Genomic DNA, 23775 nt, shown 5'->3' on the forward strand with positions numbered 1-23775 from the left:
GGGCAGTCAATCGATAAAGGGGGAAGGCGGATCCTTCCGTCTCTAAACCAATGGAAAAACTTGTCGGGTGACAGGCCTTTAGGAAAACGGAGTACGGCGGTCTGAGAAGGGGATCCATAGTCCTGCGAGTGCAGGATTTAACCCCTCGCTGAGCCTAGAAGTCCTCAATGCGCGTGCGCCTTCGTCCACGCATACTCTGCCTATTAGTCAAGGACCTTTCCAGCCACCATAGTGAGTGGGAGGGGTTTGGTTCAAGGCTCTGGGAAGTCTCTAGGGACCTGAATATGTCCGTGTCGCTGGGACGAGTCCCGGTATAGAGCCCAGAGTTTTCTACGGCTTCTGCTCTGCCTGACCTGAAGTGACTGCCGAGTTCTGGGGCCTTCCCAGGGACCTACGTCTGTAGCGGTGAATGGAGCTCTCCTAATGGCACTTCAGGCTTCCCGAGACGCAAGCCTTGATCCAGGGACGAGCTTGCCTTTACTCCGACATTCCTTAATACGTGCCTCCGCTAATCTGTAATGCGTCAGAGAGCATTTCCAAAGGGCCCATGAAAATACAATGAGACTTTTACTTAAGGAAATAAACACGCTGATTCCACGGATCTCACTCATAAGCCTCAGTGTTTGGAATCGAATGGGCCTATTTTCATTTATTTTACGAGCCAATTCAAAAAAATGACTAACTTGAACTCGGAAGTGCAATGAGCTTGTTCTCAGTTTATGTACTTCATCACTGAGTTGTATGGATTTTACTTTCTAAACCTCAGCCCTCGACAACCCGCCACCCTCAGAATCATCCTTCCACAAAGAACAACAGCTTTCTAACCGGGCATTTCGTTTTTCACAGGGCGCTAGGGTAGTCTTCAAATACAGATGTGATCACGGCAACATTCTGCTCAAAACTCTTTAAGTGGCTTTCAGTTACTCTTAGAATAAATATAGTTATGGCTTTGAAGGCCCCTGATTGCCCAGTTTTCTCTCTCCTTCATTACACACTGAACTGGAACTATAGTAACCTTTTTTTCCTTAGGTGTTCTCCCACAATTTTTTTTTTTTTTGTACGTGCCGAGATTGCTCTCCCCATCCTCATCTCTTTCTGCCCTCACACACTTTTTACCTGTTGAGCCCCTACTTATTTGTCAGATCTCAAGAATCATTTTCTTAGGGGAACCGTTGGTTGACCACCCTTACTGGAGGGAGCAAGTCTCCCTGTTACATCTGCAGGTAGCTTCTTGGAGCTCTCAGTAGCACCTATCAGGTCAATTTCAGAATTTAAAAAATTGTCTCCTACTTTGAAAACTTAAGGAAAGCACAACTTGGTATCTTTTGCCAGCGACTAGCAGATGTCAGCCTGGCACAAAGTTGTTCAATAAATGTTGAGGGCATTAATAAGTGTTCAGACAAACCTTATTTGAAAAATTACTTCTTAATATGTATTGTCAGAGAAAGAAGCCAAACTTCCTAAACTACTGTATCTAGAAGGTTTATAATAAGAGTTGATTATTGGTACTACTTGGTGGGTGTTCTTGAGAAGGTGCAGGAGTTATATACAATTTTAATAGACTTAAGTAGACCAGTCTGACATATTTAAATTATAATGAGAATTAACAAGATCTAGTCTTACTCTCCAGTGTAAAATAATTTGGATAGGCTCATTGTATATACATGACTGAATCATGTCCTAATTTTAAATAAGGATAGCGAGGACCAGAAAGATTGAGATTACTGAATTTGCTGGATGAAGAATAGTATAGGCTAACAATTGCAGACTCCTTTTACTGCTATGCAACTCGGCCTTTAGCAGTTTCTCTTAACCCCTTATTCTCATTCAATCTCAGAACCAGTCCTGGTCTAAGGATGGCAAAAAAGAAAAAGCAGAAGTCTTTTCTGGAAGATGGAATTTGCCATGGGAATGTAGGAGAAGCTGTAAAAATCAGCTGCTAGTGTGGAAATCTCTCAGGGAGATATTCCAGTGGCACAGTGCCCTCTAGTGTTAGGAAAAAAATTTTTTCCACGTAATACATGAATTTAGGGTTAAGCAAAGATAGAGGGAGCTTCCAACAGGTCCCAAATCCAGAGCACAATATGCTGTTTTTCAATTTTTGTCTATTTCCTAACAAGAAAACTGTTGATTGACATCCACTGTTATAATTGATGCCCTCTAACCTACATACTTTTTAGGACAGTGACTAAACAGTTCTGCCTTGAGAAGTGAAACAATTATTTATGAACACACGACAAATAATGTTACAAATAACAGAAGATGGCATACAATCAACTTTTAAAAAATATGAATTAGAGAAGATTCAATTTTATAACCATCTTTTATTCACTCTTGTAAAAACATTTTTTTTTAAAAAAGGGAAAGTAGAGTATGCAGCAATGGAAGATATGCGTAGAAAGTTCTGCTTTGGTGTTAGTACATCTCAGAAAAACACACAGCTGGGACATGGCCAGGTAAGTCTGAATCTGATTACAGGGAGAATAGGGAGGGGTGCTCTTTTTGTTACAAGAAATAGTCATTTTGTGATTTTTGACAAATGAGGAATTCATTCTAAAACTACATGAAGTAGGGGCAGCCTGGGTGGCTCAGTTGGTTGAATGTCTGACTGTTGGTTTCTGCTCAGGTCATGATCTCATGAGTTGTGAGATGAAGTCCTGCTTCCTGCTCCATGCTCAGTGGGGAGTCTGCTTGAAAATTCTCTCCCTCTACCCCTCCCCCCAACTCTTGGTCTCTCTCATGCGCTCTTTCTCTCTAAAATGAATAAATCTTTAAAAAAAGTAAAAAATAAAACTACATTTTATTGGAGAAAGGGAAACAGGAATCTCATCTGTGTAGGCCTGTGTAGCCAGGCCACGTGGACCTCAGGGAAAACTGAGCAATTGGGCCTCATGGGAGGCTGCAGGGACTGTAGCTTGATGGTTAATCAAAATCCAAGGTCCTCTATAGTAACAAGAAGGTGTGACTTGAGCTCTAGGACGCCACTATTAACATGATTCAGTTACTCTTGTCTCTTGCTCCTCCTCCTAATACCAGCTGACCAATTTATGTCGTGCAAATTTCCAAAGAGGAGAATGAAAGTGGCTGTCTAATTACCAAGCTGCATAATCATAGGTCACAGGCTGGATCAACTGGTTGTTCCTTCTGGTCAGGTGCCTCCCCTAGTCTACTCCACAGTGGCTGAGGGGCTGGTCATATGGTATAGCCATCATGCTGCAGGGATCAGATGCTTTCCTCGTTATGGAGTGTGGGCACCTTTGGAAGGGGATGCTGAGCATGACAGGTGCTATGAGTAATATCTCTAAGGCAAAATGTGTTTGTGATTCATTTGGCAATATTTTCACTGTAAACAATTTGAGTGCTTTCTGACTTAAAAAGAAGGTTTTGTGGGAGTTTTTTGTTCGGAATTTTTGTTCGGCAGCAATGCCGAACTTCGGACAGTATCTAACAGAAATAGTCGTTTCATGGATGCGCTTTGGAAAATGTGACACAATACTTACAAGGTGTTCATTATGATAAAATTACCCACCAATCACACTTGGAGTGACATAATGCTTTCCAGATAAATCTTGGTTTGCTTTAGTGTAAAATATTTAGATCTATTAGACGTGGTCCTTGGTGATGTGGATTTTTTTCTTCTGATTTCTTTACAATTAATCTAAAAATATGATTAAAATTGTGAATGTCATTAGAAATGATACCAATTATCATGCACATTCATTACCATACAAAATATACCTGTATAGATAATAGCACAGAAGATAATGCTGATGCAATTTTAGAAGTTGTTATATACACAAGTGTAATAACTGTCAACTCAAACCTCACCCACTAATTCTTTGAGTGCTTTACACCAATATTTCTGGTTCCCTTTCAAATCTATCCAAACGTCCTTAGGGCACTTTGAATGACAAGGTCAATCTTTGGTAGATAGTTCCAAAATAGAAAGTCTGTCTATCCCTTAAGAGGGCATTCTCTATGGTATTCGAATCCTGGTTTCTTATAAGTGAGTTCTTCTAGTTTGTTTAGAGACCTTGCTTTCCATCCTCTGTTAGGTTTGATTTCAGTGGATCTCTTAGGTATAAGGATCTAATAACATTGAACATACCCCTGATTTCTACTACCTTTTTGAAGAATACCTTACTCCTCTACTATGTTTTAAAGTTGCTGCATTTTATATGTATTTATCCTTTCCTTAAAGGTATCATTTCTCCTTTCTTTGCTCTAACATAACAGTTTTTTAAGGGAAACTCTGTCTTCCTCCAGCATAGTCAGCCTGCCTTCTTTTATCTTTTTAAAAAATTTAATTACTTTTTTCACCTTTGAGTTTCCAATAATTTAATTGAATTTTTTCTTGATTTCAGTCCCCCAGAAGAGTATATTCTCTTTATAATAAAGGCCCATGTTCCTTTTTTGTTGTTGTCAGTAATACCTACCAATTTTTTAAAAATTTTCTTAACTCTCAAGAACCTCCTTACAACCATGTGGCTTTTGAAACTTCTGGACAAACCACGAAAGTAAAAAGAATGTTAGTCTCTTCATCCTTCCTCCTTTACCTTTAAATACAGTTCCAGAACCATGCAAACAGGCATGAAATTTAGGGCAGTTGATCTAGCTCTGGATACCTAGACCTAGTACTAAAACTAGTACAACTACCAGTAGTATCACACAGGACTACTTCATAGTCCGTGCATATTAGTTGCCTTTCTACTTTATCGTTCTGCACAATGAAAAATACTGTGAAAGAACAAATACTGTTTTGTTTTGTTTTTAACAATAGCTAACAGAATACCCAAGCCCAGTGTTCAGTGCAAGGAAAAACTGACACAGCCATTCTTGGAGGCCCATACAACCTGCTTATAAAGACAGGTGCCCATTTTATGATTTGTTTATTTGTTTCTCGTGTATTGAGTTTGAGAAGTTCTTTGAATGGGCAGAAGATATGAACAGACACTTTTCCAATGAAGACATACAAATGGCTAACAGACACATGAAAAAATGTTCAAAATCATTAGCCATCAGGGAAATTCAAATCAAAACCACACTGAGACACCACCTTACACCAGTTAGAATGGCAAAAATTGACAAGGCAAGAAACAACAGTTGTTGGAGAGAATGTGGAGAAAGGGGATCCCTCCTACATTGTTGGTGGGAATGCAAGTTGGTACAGCCACTCAGGAAAATGGTGTGGAGGTCCCTTAAAAAGTTAAAAATTGAGCTACCCTATGACCCAGCCATTGCACTACTGGGTATTTACCCCAAAGATACAGACATAGTGAAGAGAAGGGCCATATGCACCCCAATGTTCATAGCAGTATTGTCCATAATAGCTAAATTGTGGAAGGAGCCAAGATGCCCTTCAACAGATGAATGGATTAAGAAGCTGTGGTCCATATATACAATGGACTATTACTCAGCTATCAAAAAGAATGATTTCTCAACATTTGCTGCGACATGGACGGCATTGGAGGAGATAATGCTAAGTGAAATAAATCAAGCAGAGAAAGACAATTATCATATGATTTCTCTCATCTATGGAACATAAGAACTAGGAAGATCAGTAGGGGAAGAAAGGGATAAAGAAAGGGGGGTTAATCAGAAGGGGGAATGAAGCATGAGAGACTATGGACTCTGAGAAACAAACTGAGGGCTTCAGAGGGGAGGGGGGTGGGGGAATGGGATAGGCTGGTGATGGATAGTAAGGAGGGCACGTATTGCATGGTGCACTGGGAGTTATATGCAACTAATGAATCATTGAACATTACATCAAAAAAAATTAAAAATTAAATAAAAAAAATAAAGACAGGTGCCTGGCTTGCTCCAGTTAAATGCCAACTACAACTACTGTAAAAAATCAGCTCCTGGTCATGGTATAAACAGTTGCAAAACCGTTCAGAAATTTTGCAGGTCAGTTGTTAAGTATAGTCATGGTTAAAAATTAAATTATATTAAATGCAATGTGGTATCCTGAATTGGATTATTGGATTCTGGTACAGAAAAAGGGCATTAGTGGAAAAACTGATGAAATTCAAATGAAGTCTGCAATTTAATTTGTATATTGCACTAGTGTTAATTTCTTAGCTTTCATAAATGTACCACAGTCACATAAGATGATAATATTGGAAGAAGCTGGGTGAAGGGCATACGGGAACTCTGTACTGTCTTTGCAATTTCTCCTATAAATATGAATTTATTTCAAAATAAAAAGTAATAGAAACTTTTATTCTGAAACAACTTTACATTTTTGCCACATATACTAATATATACTTAATTTATAGTTATTAAACTTATAATTAAATAAATGATATTTTAAGAGGTAATAAGTATTCAAAATTTACCACTTCCTAATTATTTTACTACATTAAGTATTATTTATGTTCTTGAGCTCTTTTTTGTCTATCTTATCAGTATGGCAAAATACTATACATTGCATATCTGTTCCTAACTCAGAGTTCAGACATCAGTAGCTTGAAATTAGCCATGGTGGGAATTTTTATACCTCAGAAACTGGCAAATTCTACAAATCAGGGCTTATTGTTTTCCTGGAGAGCTGGTTGTTAAACACTTACCAGTATACCATTGGGTATTTGCACTAAACTTTTGCCAGTATATGGGGCTTTTAGTTTGATGTCCAGAATTCATGAGTTCAGGGACAAAGGAGAGATCTTTCTCATTATTAACCCTTAGTAACTCATCTGAAGAATTTCTGCTTCTGGTTTTTACAACTTTGGGCTAGATAATTTTGAAGGTCCTAGTCCCTAAGGGGGTACAGTCATGATTCAGATGAATTGGTTGGGAGTGCCCCCTGGCCTTTTGGGGCTCCACAGGCTGCTGTACCCACAGGCAGAATTGGAGGTTGCTGTTCAGGCCAGAACAATTGATCCTTATTAGTGGAGGGCAAATAAATGGGTTTCTGCTACATGAAGGAGGATTTTGTCAGGAACCCATAATGTCAACGAACCATTTTTTTTGTACTGCCTTACCTAATGTTCAGCTTATTAGAAAACCCAGTAAACACAAGGATGGAAGGTTTGGGTCATCCACTAGGTAAAGAACCCTGTCTAGCCAAATTCTGTCAAAGGCCAAGGTAACTTGAATAGATGTTAGAAAAAGGAAGCTATGCAGAATTGGCTGCATAATTTGCAGAACCCAGGGCAAAAGAAATATGTGGGGCTTTTGTTCAAATATTATCAAGAACTTCAATATATCAACAGGAGAGTATTAACTAAGTACAGGACGATTCTAAGTTTAGAGCTCCATGTGGCCACACGGGATATACACTCACGAAGCTGGTGCTGGTGCTGTGATTACCAACTTAGCCCTCATGATCAGGAAGTATGGATTGTAGCAATTATGTTTTACGTCACTTCGTTCTTTTCTCCCCTCCCCCAGCTTTTCCTATCACATATGAAGAACACCAGAAGGAGCTAACACTGTAGGTATCATGAGGGAATATTATTGATGATGACACACAAACTTAAGGGACTTCATGTGTCTTTTGTGTTAGGGACATTAACTTTTCATGTGGAGGAAAGACTTGAGAAGATGTTGAGGGGGGAAGGTATGGCCTGCATCAATAGACTCCTGGGTCATTACCTTCTAGTTGCCTCCAGACAATGGGACCCTTAACAGGAGATGGGAGGGCAGAGAACAAAATCATGGTATTTGTCCCCCTAGCACTTCCTTGAGAGGAGGTTGCTTTGGCTTGCTGATATTTCACTGCCAAAGGTCACTGCTCATCTCATGGCAATCCTTTCTACACAACTCTCTCCTTGTCATTTCCGGTACGGCTGGCTTTCCTTGCTCCTCTTGGCCTAGGAGTGGTTATAGATTTCCTACTCTTACTGGCCCCAGGTTCTCTACATTCCACTATCCCTTTATAACCCATTGTAAATAAACACTTCAAATTACCCTAATTTGAGTTTGCCATCTGTTTCCTGTTTGGACCTTGGGTGATATTATTTGTGTTCTTCAGCTGTAAAATGAGATTAACACATGATTCTGGAACTTGTTGGGAGAGTGAATAGATGTATGAAAAGTACTTTGCAAACTCTAAAGGGCTATAAAAGTTAATTATGTTTGGGGAAATGAATGTTCTGGCTAATTACCCTCTCAGGATTATTCTAGGATCATTAGAAGCTACACTAAAAAATCCCCCTGAATTGATCTTCACTTTTGTCCTATCTCCTCCCTGCTGAGAACCTTATGATGATGGTCTTTCATTGCCTAGAGCAATGGATGTTTTTATCCTGTCATTAAAAGATCTTCACAGCTTGGATCCTAATCACTTCCCAGTTTATCTTTCTTCTCTGCTCTCATACCTTCCAGTGAAATGGATGTACCCCAGGAAAACTAACATATTGTTTTTCTGTGTCCTGGCCTTTGCTCACTTGGTTATGTACTTACCCTTCAGATCCATCTAAATCTTGCCATCTCTCAATGCCCGGCATAAGACCTTAAACAACCCCATAGTTACCATTTTTGTTTAGAGTACATATTGGGTATAGATTATCTTGGAAATCAGTCAAATGTTGGAGACCTTAATGTGCCTCGTGGCAGTTAAGAGGCACATTTTTAGTTTCTCACCTCACCCTTTTTCTGTGCAGGCCCATAGGACTCAATGTACCTCCCATTACTCTAAAGATGCTAGAAGCCACTTTTCTTTCTGAGACTTTTCTCCCTCCAAGATAGAGATGGGATTCTTCTCTTTGGTTCCTCACCAGTCAGGGGCCCTCTGTTTGCAGGATGGCATTTACAAATCAGGGGTGTTAAAGAACAAAAATCCAACTGAGTAAATTTGAAGATCTAATAGGCTTTATTAAGCTATTCATGAATCTGGCATCATTTCACCTAGCAAGTAGAGGGGAGCTTAGAAAGGAGTAGTACAAAATGGAAAAGGTTTTATAGGAAGGAGGGTGGGACAAGAAGTCATTAGCAAAAAGAAATATTTCAGCCAAGGTTACTTTCCCTAAAGGGGGGTGGGTAGGGGGTCTAATCATGCAGATTACCTCATCTTCTTTTGGGGGATGGAGAGGGCCTGCCTGTCAGATGACTTCATTGGTGCTGATCAGAAAATTCCTATTCTCTTAAAACTACATTTCTGAAGGAGGTTGAGACTGCAATTAGATTAGGTATTAAGCCCTGGGTTGGCGATTTGGTGTAGCATTAGTGACTCTATCTTGGGCTGTGGTTTTCTTTTTAACAGGGTTCCAGTCTAGGTGCCTCTCATTTAAATATCTATGTTCCAGGTGGATAGCTTACCTTAATAAGAGCAACTACTTTTGAGCAACTCATTTAATCCTCATAATCATTCGGCATGGTACCTCATCATGGAGGAAGCAGATTTAGGACGTTTAAGTGGTTTGGTCGTTATGCATTAGTAAAAGCAGGGCTAGGAATGGACCACAGGTTTACTTGTCTCCAAAATTTGTGTTTCTTCTGCTCACAAACTGCATTACCCCAACATTAGGTTATTTCCTGGCAATCATAGATGATCATATGAAAGCATGTAAAGGCACGTCTGTTGTTATTTTGATCTTAGTGTTTGTATCTTTTATCACTTTTAATTTTTATTTTAGTGTTTAAGGACATTGTCTTCATATTATTTGTAAAGCTAACTGAAGACAGAAACGTTGTTTTATGTCACTGTGTTAGCTGTTGCACCTTTTCCAAGGGTTTAATACATACCATATGTTTACCATATATTTATTGGTTAATTGTTCCAGAAAGGTTTTCAAGGATAAATATGTTATGATACCTGTTTTCTTTTTATGTATAGAGTAAATGGGATCATAATTCTAATTTTTCTTTGCCAAATGACAATCTTGCAAGTGAAGAATAATCTTAGCATGTGGAAAACCATAAAATAAAACCAAATGATGTTTAAAATTGTGTGTCTGTAAGGGGCCACATAGAAATGGGGTGGTGGTAAAGAAGGGTCCTGGACAGAGAGGCAGAATTTGGAGATGATGGCCAACATATAAAGAGTATCAACTTTTTTTCCGGGAGCAATGAAGAACTGTAAGAAGAATGTGATCTATCAGATTTGTTTTAGCAATGTCACTCTGTACCATAGAGAGTGGATTGTAGTGGTATGAAATAGAGGCAGAGGGATGTGGTCCTCCTAATTTGGGATCTAGCTTTATTTCCTTACCACCTCCCCACCTCCATGTTATTGTACTGGCCAGGATGCCTAACTCTGTTAATCAGGGGGAAATTGGGTTTCTACTCTACAGTGGATACAAGAAAGATTTTGTTTAGAACCCAGAGAATCACTAGAGTTCCTTATAACACTCCCATGACAAATAGTCCTATTCAATGAAAAACTGTGGCAATCCAATAAAGACAAAGTCAGCAAAGACTAATATACCATGGGAATAAAATATTTGGATCTCCCTACCAACTAAATAATCCAGCTTAAGTGCTATCAGAAGGTAAAAGGACTTTGAACTGAGGGTGGGACGAAGACAGCCATGATTGCCAGCTTTAGGCGAGTGAACAACTATAGAAGTGCTGTGCTATATATTATTTAACTGTTTCTTTTTCTCATTATTTCCACCCCTCTTCTTTGTATGAAGAATAATGATGCTAGCTAACATTTAGTTTTCAGGTGGGAACATGAATGAATGGGTATCAATAAGAATAAAATGGTTGATATGTGTTGGTGTTATAAACTTTTCATTTGAATTAAGGACAAGAATGCATGTTGAGGATCACAATGGATGGACTGTGTTGTAGAGTTTCTGATTTATTTCCTCCAGATCTACTTCCTGCTCTACTCCTGGGTCTGACTTGGAGACTAACTATTATAGGCCACTAATATAGACTCAAAAATTTATATGTTGAAATCTTTTTTTAAAATGTTTTTTAATTATATTATGTTATTCACCATACAGTACATCCCTGGTTTCTGATGTAAAGTTTGATGATTCATTAGTTGCGTATAACACCCAGTGCACCATGCAATACGTGCCCTCCTTACTATCCATCACCAGTCTATCCCATTCCCTGACCCCCCTCCTCTCTGAAGCCCTCAGTTTGTTTCTCAGAGTCCATAGTCTCTCATGCTTCATTCCCCCTTCTGATTAACCCCCCTTTCTTTATCCCTTTCTTCCCCTACCGATCTTCCTAGTTCTTATATTCCATAGATGAGAGAAATCATATGATAATTGTCTTTCTCTGCTTGACTTATTTCACTTAGCATTATCTCCTCCAATGCCGTCCATGTCGCAGCAAATGTTGAGAACTCGTTCTTTCTGATAGCTGAGTAATAGTCCATTGTATATATGGACCACAGCTTCTTAATCCATTCATCTGTTGAAGGACATCTCAGTTCCTTCCACGATTTGGCTATTGTGGACAATGCTGCTATGAACATTGGGGTGCATATGGCCCTTCTCTTCACTACGTCTGTATCTTTGGGGTAAATACCCAGTAGTGCAATGGCTGGGTCATAGGGTAGCTCAATTTTTAACTTTTTAAGGGACCTCCACACTGTTTTCCAGAGTGGCTGTACCAACTTGCATTCCCATCAACAATGTAGGAGGGATCCCCTTTCTCCACATCCTCTCCAACAATTGTTGTTTCTTGCTTTGTCATTTTTTGCCATTCTAACTGGCGTAAGGTGGTGTCTCAGTGTGGTTTTGATTTGAATTTCCCTGATGGCTAATGATTTTGAACATTTTTTCATGTGTCTGTTAGCCATTTGTATGTCTTCATTGGAAAAGTGTCTGTTCATATCTTCTGCCCATTTTATGATTTGTTTATTTGTTTCTCATGTATTGAGTTTGAGAAGCTCTTTGTAGATCTTGGATACCAGTCTTTTATCTGTAGCATCATTTGCAAATATATTCTCCCATTCTGTGGGCTGCCTCTTAGTTTTTTTGACTGTTTCCTTGGCTGTGCAGAAGCTTTTTATCTTGATGAAGTCCCACAAGTTCATTTTATCTTTTGTTTCTCTTGCCTTTGGAGATGTGTCATGAAAAGGTTGCTTTAGCCGATGTCGTAGAGGTTGCTGCCTATGTTCTCCTCTAGGATTTTGATGGATTCCTGTCTCACATCGAGGTCTTTCATCCATTTGGAGTTTATTTTTGTGTATGGTGTGAGAGAGTGGTCAAGTTTCATTCTTTTGCATGTAGCTGTCCAATTTTCCCAGCACCATTTATTGAAGAGACGGTCTTTTTTCCACCGGATGTTTTTTCCTGCTGATGTTTTTTCAAAGATTAGTTGCCCAAAGAGCCGAGGGTCCATTTCTGGGTTCTCTATTCTGTTCCATCGGTCTATGTGTCTGTTTTTGTGCCAGTACCATGCTGTCTTTGTGATCACAGCTTTGTAGTACAGCTCGAAATCCGGCATTGTGATGCCCCCAGCTTTGTTTTTCCTTTTCAACAGTTCCTTGGCGATTCGGGGCCTTTTCTGGTTCCATACAAATGTAACAACTATTTGTTCCAGTTCTTTGAAAAATGTCATTGGTATTTTGATCGGGATAACACTGAAAGTGTAGATTGTTCTGGGTAGCATGGACATTTTAACTATGTTAATTCTTCCGATCCATGAGCATGGAATATTTTTCCATCTTTTTGTGTCTCCCTCAATGTCTTTCAAGAGTGATTTATAGTTTCTAGAATATAGGTCCTTTACGTCTCTGGTTAAGTTAATTCCAAGGTAACGTGTGGTTTTTAGTGCTATTGTAAATGGGATGGATTCCCTAATTTCTCTTTCTTCAGTCTCATTATTTGTGTATAGAAATGCAACTGACTTCTGAGCATTGATTTTGTATCCCGCCACATTACTGAATTGCTCTATAACTTCTAATAGTTTGGGAGTGGCTTCTTTTGGGTTTTCCATATAGAGTATCATGTCCTCTGCGAAGGGAGACATTTTGACTTCTTCCTTGCCCATTTGGATACCTTTGATCCCTTTTTGTTGTCTGATTGCTGTTGCAAGGACTTCTAGTACTATGTTGAATAATAGTGGCGAGAGTGGGCATCCTTGTCGTGTTCCTGATCTTAAGGGAAAGGCTTCCAGCTTTTCCCCATTGAGAATGATATTTGCTGTAGGCTTTTCATAGATGGTTTTTATGAGATTGAGGAATGTACCCTCTATCCCTACACTCTGAAGGGTTTTAATCAGGAAAGGATGCTGTATTTTGTTAAATGCTTTTTCTGCATCTATTGAGAGAAATTGTATGATTTTTGAATTTTTCTTTCTGGATAAAATCTAAGACACTGATAGATTTGTGAATGTTGAACCACCCTTGTATCCCAGGGATGAATCCCACTTGTTCATGATGGATAATCCTTTTAATGTACTTTTGGATTCTATTAGCCAGGATCTTGTTGAGGATTTTGGCGTCCATATTCATTAGCGAAATCGGTCTGTAATTCTCCTTTTTGAGGGGGTCTTTGCCTGGTTTGGGGATCAAGGTAATATTGGCCTCATAGAATGAGTTTGGTAGCTTTCCTTCTGTTTCTATTTTTTGAAATAGCTTTAGGAGAATAGTTATTTTTTCTTCTTTGAATGTTTGGTAGAATTCCCCAGGAAAACCATCCGGGCCTGGAGTTTTGTTTTTTGCAAGGTTGTTTATCACTGACTCAATCTCTTCATAATTAATTGGCCTGTTTAAAAAATCAATTTCTTCCTGTTTCAGTCTTGGTAGTTTATAGGTTTCCAGGAAGGCCTCCATGTGTTCCAGATTGCTTAACTTATTGGCATAAAGCTGTTGATAAAAGTTTCTAATAATCCTTCCAATTTCATTGGTGTTGGTTGTGACCTCTCCTTTTTCATTCATAATTTTATTAATTTGGGTCCTTTCTCTATTCTTTTGGATAAGTCTTGCCAGTGGTCTGTCAATTTTATTAATTCTCTCAAAGAACCAGCTTCTAGTTCTGTTGATCTGCTTTACTGTACTCCTGGTTTCTAATTAATTGATTTCTGCTCTAATCTTGGTCAACTGCTTCCTCGTGCGTGGATTAGGCCTGTCCCTCTGTTGCTGTTCCAGCTTCTTGACGTGAGAATATAAAAACTGCATTTTAGACTTTTCTCTTCTTTTGAGTGAGGCTTGGATGGCTATGTATTTCCCCCTTAGGACTGCCTTTGCAGTATCCCATAGGTTTTGGACCATTGTGTTTTCATTCTCGTTGGTCTCCATAAATTGTTTAAATTGATTTTTGATTTCCTGGTTTATCGAATCATTCCTGAGCAGGATGGTTCTTAGTCTCCAAGTGTTTGAGTTTCTTCCAAATTTTTCCTTGTGGTTGAGTTCCAATTTCAGAGCATTGTGGTCTGAGAATATGCAGGGAATAATTTCAGTCTTTTGGTATCAGTTGAGACCTGTTTTGTGACCCAGAATATGGTTTATTCTTGAGAATGTTCCATGGGCTTTAGAATAGAATGAGTATTCTTTGGTTCTGGGGTGTAGTGTTCTCTATATATCTATGAGGTCCAACTCGTCAAGTATGGCATTCAAAGCTCTTGTTTCTTTGCTGATTTCTTGCTTAGGTGGTCTGTCTATTGCTGATAGTGGAGTGTTGAGGTCTCCTACTATTAGTGTATTTTTATCTATATGTCTCTTTATTGTGGTTAAGAGTTGGGTTGTGTATCTTGCTGCTCCCCTGTTGGGGGCATATATATTTATAATCGTCATATCCACTTGTTGCATACATCCTTTAAGAATAACATAGTGCCCTTCTGTGTCTCTAACTATAGTCTTTAGTTTAAAATCCAGTCTGTCTGATATGAGAATTGCTACCCCAGCTTTCTTTTGAGGTCCATTGGCATGAAAGATGGTATTCCATCCCTTTACTTTCAGTCTGGATGTATCTTTAGGTTCAAAATGAGTCTCTTGTAGACAGCAAATGGATGGGTCATGTCTTTTTATCCAATCTGCAACCCTGTGGTGTTTATGGGAGCATTTAGGCCATTTACATTGAGACTGATTATTGAGAGATATGATTTTAATGATGCCATGTTGCCAGTAAAGTCTTTGTTTCTATAGATTGTGACTTTCTGTTCTGTATCACTCTTGGGGCCTTTTTACTTTTATAGAACCCCCCTTAATATCTTCTGTAGGGCTGGTTTTGTGGTTATGAAATTGGTCAATGACTGGTGATTCTGGAAGGTCTTTATTTCTCCATCAATTCTGAATGACAGCCTTGCTGGATAAAGGATCCTTGGATGCATGTTTTTCTCTGAAAGAGCTTTAAAAATCCCCCACAACCCTTTCTCTCATTCCAGGTCTGTGTAGACAGGTCTGACGTAATTCTGATACCTTTGCCTTGGTACGTGAGAAATTTCTTTGCCCTGGCCACTTTCAATACTGTATCCTTGTATCTAATATTTGCGAATTGCACTGTGACGTGACGTGGTGTAGGTTTGTCGTAGTTGAGTTTGGGAGGGGTTCTCTCTTTCTCTTGGACACGAATGTTTGTTTCCCTTGCTAGATTAGGAAAGTTTTCAGCTACAATTTGTTCAGATATCTCTTCTAGACTTCTCTTTTTCTCCACCCCCTCGGGGATGCCGATGATTCTGACATTGGAACGTTTCATTGAGTCAGTAATCTCCCGTAACCTACATTCCTGAGCGTGGATTTTTTTGAGTCCAGATTCTATTTTAGCTTTTTCTTCTACTAACCCATCCTCCAATTCGCTGATTCATTCTTCTGCCTCATTCACCCTGGCCGTCAGAGCATCTAGTTTTGACTGCATTTGGCTCATAGAATTTTTAATTTCTGCCAGATTCGCTCTCATTTCCACCCTTAGAGATTCTATATTCTCATTAACATTTTCGTTAATACTTTTTTTAAGTCTACACATCATCTTGACCATTGTTACTCTGAATTCCATTTCTGATAATTTGGTTATATCCATATCCATTAGTTCTGTGGCAGAGGCCACAGACTCATTGTCTTTTCTTTGCTGGGGGGGATTTCTCCTTCTTGTCATTCTGATGAGGAGAGGTTGTGGGGTTATCCAGAGCCCAAATTATTGACTGGGACCCAGGCCGTGCGCCCTTGTTTTATAGGGACCTTAGGGATGTGGGCTTCTTGATTTTTCAGCCTGCCTCCTGGGGGAGGGGCCTGCCACGCTGATACTCAGGCAACCCTGTTTGGGTTGAGTCTGCATGTCCCCTGCGAGGGGGGATGGGGATGGGCACACTGTGAGCCGGTATTTCCAGGCTTTTGTTCTCTGGCAGCTTTCCCTGGCGGTTTGCTGTGCCTCTTCTGAGAGTCAGAGCAGCAGTGGCCGAATCTCAGCCTCTGTCTCAGAACAGAGGGATTGCGGACCGTTCTCCACTGATGCTCTGGCCACTTTAACTCTGTTTCTGTTGGTGCTGCTCAACCCTGCAGTGTCCCGGGGTGTGCGCCCCACACCTGGCGTCCCAGTTCTCACTTCCAGGGCCGGCAGGTCTCTGTCCTTTTTGTGTTTCTAACACCGCCAGCCGCCAGCTGCCCCCGCGCGCTCCTGGAGCTCCCGGTCTCAGTCTGGATCCAGTGAGCACACCGGAGCTCCATTTCAGTGTGGTCGCACGCGCATTCCCCGGCTCACGGTCTCAGTCTGCTCTCTCGCGGGTGCCTCCGCGAGTCCGCCCGCTCCCCTGTGCAGGTGGCTACCGCTTCCCGGTGCCCGAACGTGGCGGCTCCCTCCCCCTTCCGTTTATCTTCCGATATCTGTGCGCGGTTTCACAGCTCCCCGCTTAGTACCTCAATACTCATCGCTGGAGATGTTCATTTGTAGAGATCCAGATGTATCTTCCTGCATCTCAGGCTGATTCCGTGGATGTTCAGGCTGGTCTGGTACCTATCCAGCTTGACTCAGGGAACCGGCTGAAAAAGGGGTCCTCTACTTCTCCGCCATCTTAACTCCCTCCTCTATATATTGAAATCTTAACCACCAAAGTGATGGTAGTAGGAAGTGAAACGTTTGGGAGGTGTTATGTCTTGAGAGTGGAATCCTCATGAATAGCATCAGTGTCCTTTTAAAGGAGGCTGCAGAGAGCTCCCTCACCCCTTCTACCATGTGAGGACACAGCATGAAGACAGCCGTCCATGAACCAGGAACTAGCTCTCACCAGACACTGAATCTGCTGCTGCCTTGATCTTGGACTCCCCAGCCTCTGCACTGTGATAAGTTAATTTCTGTTGTTTATATGCCACACAGTCCATGGCATTTTGTAATAGCAACATGAACAAACTAGGACGACACCCTTATAAAAGAGACTGTATCCCTCACTCCTTCCACCACTTGAGGTTGCAACATGAAGACAGCCATCTATGAACCAGGAAGCGGTCTCACCAGACACCAGATCTGCTGGTCCCTTGACCTTAGACTTCTCAGCCTCCAGACTATGAGAAATAATTTTTTGTTGTTTATAAGCCACTTAGTCTATGGTATTCTGTTATAGCAGCCTGAATAGACTCAGACAATGACCTTCATCAAATGATCCTCTTGCTTTCTCATGCCCATTGGATTTAGTGAAGGAGAAGTACCAGCATGCAATCAGGAGTGAGGGGAGGTGAGATGGATATATTTGTTCCTCAGCTCCTTCCTTTTAGGGTCTTCATGGCCTGGCTGCATCCCTTGATTAAATGTCATAACCCTTATGAGACTGTCTTTCCTAAGCAGCTCTCTGAATCTAGTGGTTAGAGGAACGCTCCTTCTCAATAACCCTTCAGGAGTCAGGGTGTTATTATTAGTCCAAAGTAATGCACTATCTCCTGTGTTTTCCCTGTATCATGCCCTTACCTTTGGAAATAATCCTTTTATTAAAGTTTCTTTGAATTACTCAGTTTGTGAATGCCAGCTATTCTTGCCAAGATCTTGGTAATACATGAAGCTTAGAGTTAAGCTGAGTGCCAGGTTTTAAAAAGTAGTTCCCACAGCGCCCTCTTGGGGCCGGGTAGAGGGGTGTTCAACACCTGGTGGCTGGCCACCCAGGACTTAGAGACAGTGGTCTAGGAGACACAGCTTGGGCATTGATTCTGTACTTATTTTAGCTCTTTTAGTTTTCTGCTTAATTTTGTCAGAGAGGAACCAATGAATTCTTTTAGAAACAAGAGCTCAAGTTTGATGCACACAAGAAATCATATGCCCCATGCATCCTAGGAATACATTTGAGTAGCTTTTTTGGAGGTTCTGGACCCATCTCCAAAGGGCACACTTCCCTCCAAAGTAAGTCATAAATCTGTAAATTTGTGCAATTTGTCTTTGGTGTTTCTCCCTTCTCGTTTCTTTGTGGGGTGCCTCTGCCATTCCCTGAAGGTACCTACTCAGGAACCTCACATTCTTCTACACCCAATTCTCTCTATGAAAACTAGCTTCCAGGAAAGGCTCTGAATTCATTTTCACTAAATAAATGACTGCTTGACTTTTATATGTTCTCTCACTCATTAGTGCAATCTTTTGCCTACAGCAGGGTTTTCTTAGCCTTGGCAATATTGACATTTTGGGCCAAATAATTCTTTGTTTGGGGGGACTACACCAACACACAAGATGCCAGGAACACCCTTCTTCTAGCTGTGCTAACCAAAGTGTCTCCAGACGTTGCTAAATGTCTTGTGGGAGCAAATCACGCCCAGTGGAGAACACTGGCCTAGGAGAATGACGTTCCACCTGTGCAATCTTTGGACATTATCAAATCCAAGGGAAAAATGTTGTATTAGGGCAGTAACTTGGAGGTCCTTCTGAAAATGTAGACTTTGAGTGTTTTTTGGTAAAGGACCACCCACTTTTCTAACTGAATTCCAAATCTGTACACACACACACACACAACATCTGCACATATCCACATTTTCCCTTAACATTTATTACCTAGTGATGCAGTTATGATGACTTGTGATTATGAATGAAAATATATTTTCAGTTCCTGTTTTGCATAGGAATATTTGGGTGATTAACATATACATTTGAAATATCTTCTGTATTAGAGTTCTCCAGAGAAACAGAACCAATAGAATATGTGTGTGTGTGTGTGTGTGTGTGTGTGTGTGTGTGTGTGTATGTGTGTGTGTAGAGAAAGAGAGTGAGAGATTGAGAGATTGATTTATTATAAGGAATTGGCTCTTGTAATTATGGAGGCTGACAAGTCCCAACATATGCGGATAGCAAACTGGAAATCCAGAAGAGCACTGGTATAAGTTCTAGTCTGAAAGCCAGCAGCCTTGAGACCCAGGAGGAGCCGATTTTTTCAGTTGGAGTATGAAGGCAAGAAAAGACTGATGTCCCAGCTCAAATAATCAGGCAAGAGGAGTTCCCTCTAACTCAACCTTTTTGTTCTATTCAGGCCTTCAGTTGATTAGATGAGGCCCACCCACATTGGGGAGGTGTAATCTGCTTTACTCAGTCTACTCATTCAAATGTTTTTCTTACCTAGAAACACGCTCACGGCCATACCCCAAAAAATGTTTTACCAATATCCAGGCACTCCATGGCCTAGTCTAGTTGATATAGAAAATTAACTATTACATCTTCCCATTGACTTTTTGGATGATTCTTAATTATAGTCCCAAGAACTGGCTTTGCAGGGTTGATATTGGGATTTTGATCTGAGCTAGTTTGAGGACATACATAGTCAGATGAGTTCTTCTCAGCTTGGAGGGTTAATTAAAGTGGAGGGCTCTGCTGGTACAACCTTCCCAGAGCCAAAAGGACCATGGTGGTACATTCGTGCTTTCCCCTAGCCATAGTGAGTCCCTGTGTCTGGCAACTCTTTCTGAAAGAGCCAGATAGTAAATATTGTAGGCTTGCAGGCCCATACAGTGTTTTTTATTTTTTTTTATTTTATTTTATTTTATTTTATTTTATTTTATTTTATTTTATTTTTTTATTTTTATTATGTTCAGTTAGCCAACATATAATACGTCATGAGTTTTTGATGTAGTGTTCAACGATTCATTAGTTGCGTATAACACCTAGTGCTCATCACCAATACAGTCTTAATTGTAACTACTCAGCTCTGTCACTGTAGTGCAAAAGTAGCTATAGACACTATGTAAACAAACGGTCTAGCTGTGTTCCAATAATATCTTATTTACAGAAAAGCAGGTGGCTGGTCTTTGGGCTATAGTTTACTGATTCCTAACCTAGCCGGTTGTTCTCATCTGCATGGTTGCACTTGGGTGGCTGGCACTTCTGTATTGCAATGTACAAAAAAAAAAAAAAAAAAGGAAAAAGATAATGAAATTGCTCAAGCCAAATTTGTTAAGGCCCAGACCCAGATATGGCACATCATCACTTCTATTCATATCCCATTGGTCCAATCTTAGTTGCATAGCTGCTAGGAAGGCTGGGGAATCCAGTCTCTACCTGGAGCGTCATGTTCCTAGCTTGATTTCTGTCATGACTGGGAAGAACAGATTATAGTGGGAAACTAGCAGCCAGTGCCACATGAGACTGACCACTTAGGAGACAATTCGGCAAATTACATAATAAGTCTCTCCCTTATTGCAAGTTTTATTTAATTAGGAAGTTCTTTTTTCTTCATTTGAAATAATTCTCATAAAATATTTTCTGAGGGTGTTACATATAACTGAATAGTTATACACAGTTTAGATCTTATACTCATTAATAGAAATATTTACTAAGTGCTCGCTTTGTCCTAAGCTGTTCTGTAACTTGTACCTTTTGGGAGTTCACAATATGCTTAAAGAAATAAAATGTCTCAACATGGAGGCTATCAATAAATATTCAGTTATGGTATCAGATAATGCATTCTATAGGCATTTGGAAGAAGAGGAAGAGATAATATTTCATATCTATGATATGGCTTTCTATTTTCACACTGAATGACCCTGTTGCCTTGTTACATGGAAACAGTTGGGAACTGAATTTGAAAGCCCTGTCCTCAAAAAATTGCTTTTGGACTCATATATTGTAATATTATCAGCACTTGCTTTCAAAGGACAGAAACCCACTCAAGATAGTTAAAGCAAAAAGAAAATCAATGGCCAGATTCAGGGTCTTTGATAATGCCAGGCCACTGTCTCTATCTCTGTCTTCCTTTATGTGCTAGCTACATTTTTAGAAGCGCTTTTTCCTTGTGGCTGGAAAAATAGCCACTGGCTATTCCAAGTCTATATCATCTTTACACATTTATAGCTCAAAATTCCAGACAAAGAGGAAGAATCTTTCCCAGTGGCTTCAACAGAAAAGTCCCCAAATGAGTCACTTTGGCTAGGGGGAAGACAAACAGGGACTGCCTGCCCTTCATCATGAATTTCTGGCACTGAGAAAGACTGGGTTGGCCTCACCAAAGTGATGCAGAACAGAGATACGTAGTTTTCCAACAGAAAGTTGGGAAAAAATAGTTCAATAAATGTCTTATTTTTGGTCACACATAAAATACACAGTTACATTAAAAAATACACAATTACATTCTTATTTTATAGAATTGAACACTCCTCACTGAATTTTAAAAAGGATATATTGACAATATGTTCTCAAACCTTGAATGATAGGTGGGTAGATAGATGAAAGATAATAGATAGTTAGATCTGAGCCTGAGTGATAGGTTCGGCATAACTCTAGGTGCTGGGGCTGCAGAAACAAGTGAGACCTGGGGTTCTCTAACCTCATGAACCTCATGACTAATGGGGTTAAACAGGTAAATAAACATTACAAAACAGTATGATAACCATCAACAGATAATGATCTTGCACAAAGGAATAAAATCCTCCTTGGCGTTTTATGTTATTATTTCTTGCCTTTTTTGGGGGGGGGGCTTTTGTGGGGGAACATAAACATATAAAAACCAAACACACCAGATTTAGACTCAGTAGACTTTGGGTAACCTCTAGCTGTGTGTCTTTAAGCAAGAAGATGATTGCTTTTGTTCTCAGTTCTCATGAGTTTAAAGGGAGTGTGTTGAACTAGATGATTGTCTAGATTCCTCTATGTTTTAAAATTCCAACTATTTTAATGTATTAGATTGTAATAATCAGTGGTGACTTCATTGTACTGTTAGGATGCATATAAATTGAGAAGCCACTAGATGTCATCCTTTCACAGGTTTTGTGCTGTTCAGACCATATTTTGAATGCCAGAATATCTGGGAGCTGAGTGGGACCTTAAGAATCATATCTGTTCAATTATGTCCGTTAATTAAAAACAAAACAGTCTATTTGGATTAGATAGATAAAATGACTTAGCTAAATTCATGTAGCTAGTTAGCATTAAAACCGAATTTCTTGACGTCTAGTCCAGTGGACTTTCTTCTCTTTAAACTGAATACTGCTTGGAAATGATGTTTTGCATCAGTTCTCAACTTTGATAATGTTTTTTGTTTCTTTTTCTTCCTGAACAAATTACTTCCTGAGTGATTGGGGGATCTTGGATAGACTGTTCAAATTTCTGTGATCTAAGATTATACCAATAACTCTGCACAAAACATGTAACATTATTCAGGGGCACCTGGGTGGCTCAGTCGTTAAGCGTCTGCCTTGGGCTCAGGTCATGATCCCAGCATTCTGGAATCAAGACCCGCATTGGGCTCCCTGCTCAGCGGGAAGCCTGCTTCTTCCTCTCCCACTCCCCTGCTTGTGGTCCCTCTCTTGCTGCCTCTCTCTCTGTCAAATAAATAAATAAAATCTTAAAAAAAAAAGGAACATTATTCAGAGATTACTTCTCTGCCTTGAGACCTATTTGCAAATAATTCACACAGGAGAATGTAAGAAATTGAATAGATGTGAATGAAAATGGAAATCGAGATCCACAAAACTCTGGCTTATCTAAAGTTTAGACTTAAGCAACATCAGGTTTTCCTTTCTTACCATGGCCCTGAATGGAAAGTAAGTTGAAAAGGGCTTCCTTTGAAAAGTGAAATAGCTTTTTTAAGTCCTCTGCATCAAACCCATTAACATTAACTTCTGTATCATCCTTTGAGCCTTATTTAACATACAATTCTTAATAAACATGGTAATCTAATTCTTAGAGGACTCGAGGATTTGAAACAGAAATGAAACTGTAAGAGGCAGGCCCACTAAAATAAGAAGCCACAGCAGATAGCCTGATTATAAGGAGACAAATTGCTAGACTCAAAAAACCCCAAAAAACTATATTATACATCATTAAAAAATGACAAGATCTTTATAATGACAACCTTGTGTCTTCAAGAAAAGGTTAAATTACATTGCTATCCTTTGTGACCTTTGAGCTTTTTTTAAAAAAATTGAAGTATAATTGACACGTTAGTATTAGTTACATTAGTTTCAGGTGTACAAGTAGTGATTTGAGGACTCTGTATGCTACGTGGCTCACCGTAAGTGTAGTACCATCTATCAGCATACAACACTATTACAATACCACTGACTGTATTCCATATGCCGTACCTTTTATTGCTGTGAGTTTTTCATTTCATAACTGGAAACCTGTATCTTCCACTTTTCATCACCAATGTTGTCCATCCCCACTTCCTCCTCCTCTCTGGCAACCACCAGTTTGTTCTCTGCATTTATGGGTCAGTTTCTCCTTTGTTTTGTTTTTAAAATTCTATTTATAAGTGAAATCACCTGGTGCTTATCTTTCCCTTCTGACTCGTTTCACTTAGCAGAACACCCTCTAGGTTCACCCATGTTGTCATAAATGGCAAGATCTCATTTTTTATGGCTGAGTAATATTCCATTTTATATATAGACCACATGTCTTCATCCATCCATTGATGGACACTTAGGTTGCTTCTATATCTTGGCTATTGTAAATAATGTTGGAATAAACATAGGGGTGCATATATTTTTTCAAATTAGTGTTTTAGTTTTTTGGGGGGTAAATACCGAGTGGTAGAATT

At 39.7% G+C, this 23775-nt stretch overlaps 1 long non-coding RNA gene across 1 annotated transcript in view; it reads left to right on the forward strand.

The window, feature by feature from the left end:
- Nucleotides 1-15: 15 nt before the first annotated feature.
- Nucleotides 16-23775, forward strand: part of LOC123785457 (uncharacterized) — a 262795-nt gene continuing 239035 nt past the window's right edge. The window contains exon 1 of the long non-coding RNA XR_006777637.2: nt 16-2456. This is a non-coding gene — a long non-coding RNA (uncharacterized LOC123785457). The remainder of the gene's footprint in view (nt 2457-23775) is intronic.

This window comes from Ursus americanus, chromosome 15, assembly GCF_024610735.1.
Source record: "Ursus americanus isolate L20-20 chromosome 15, mUrsAme1.1.p, whole genome shotgun sequence".
NCBI classification, from domain to species: domain Eukaryota; kingdom Metazoa; phylum Chordata; class Mammalia; order Carnivora; family Ursidae; genus Ursus; species Ursus americanus.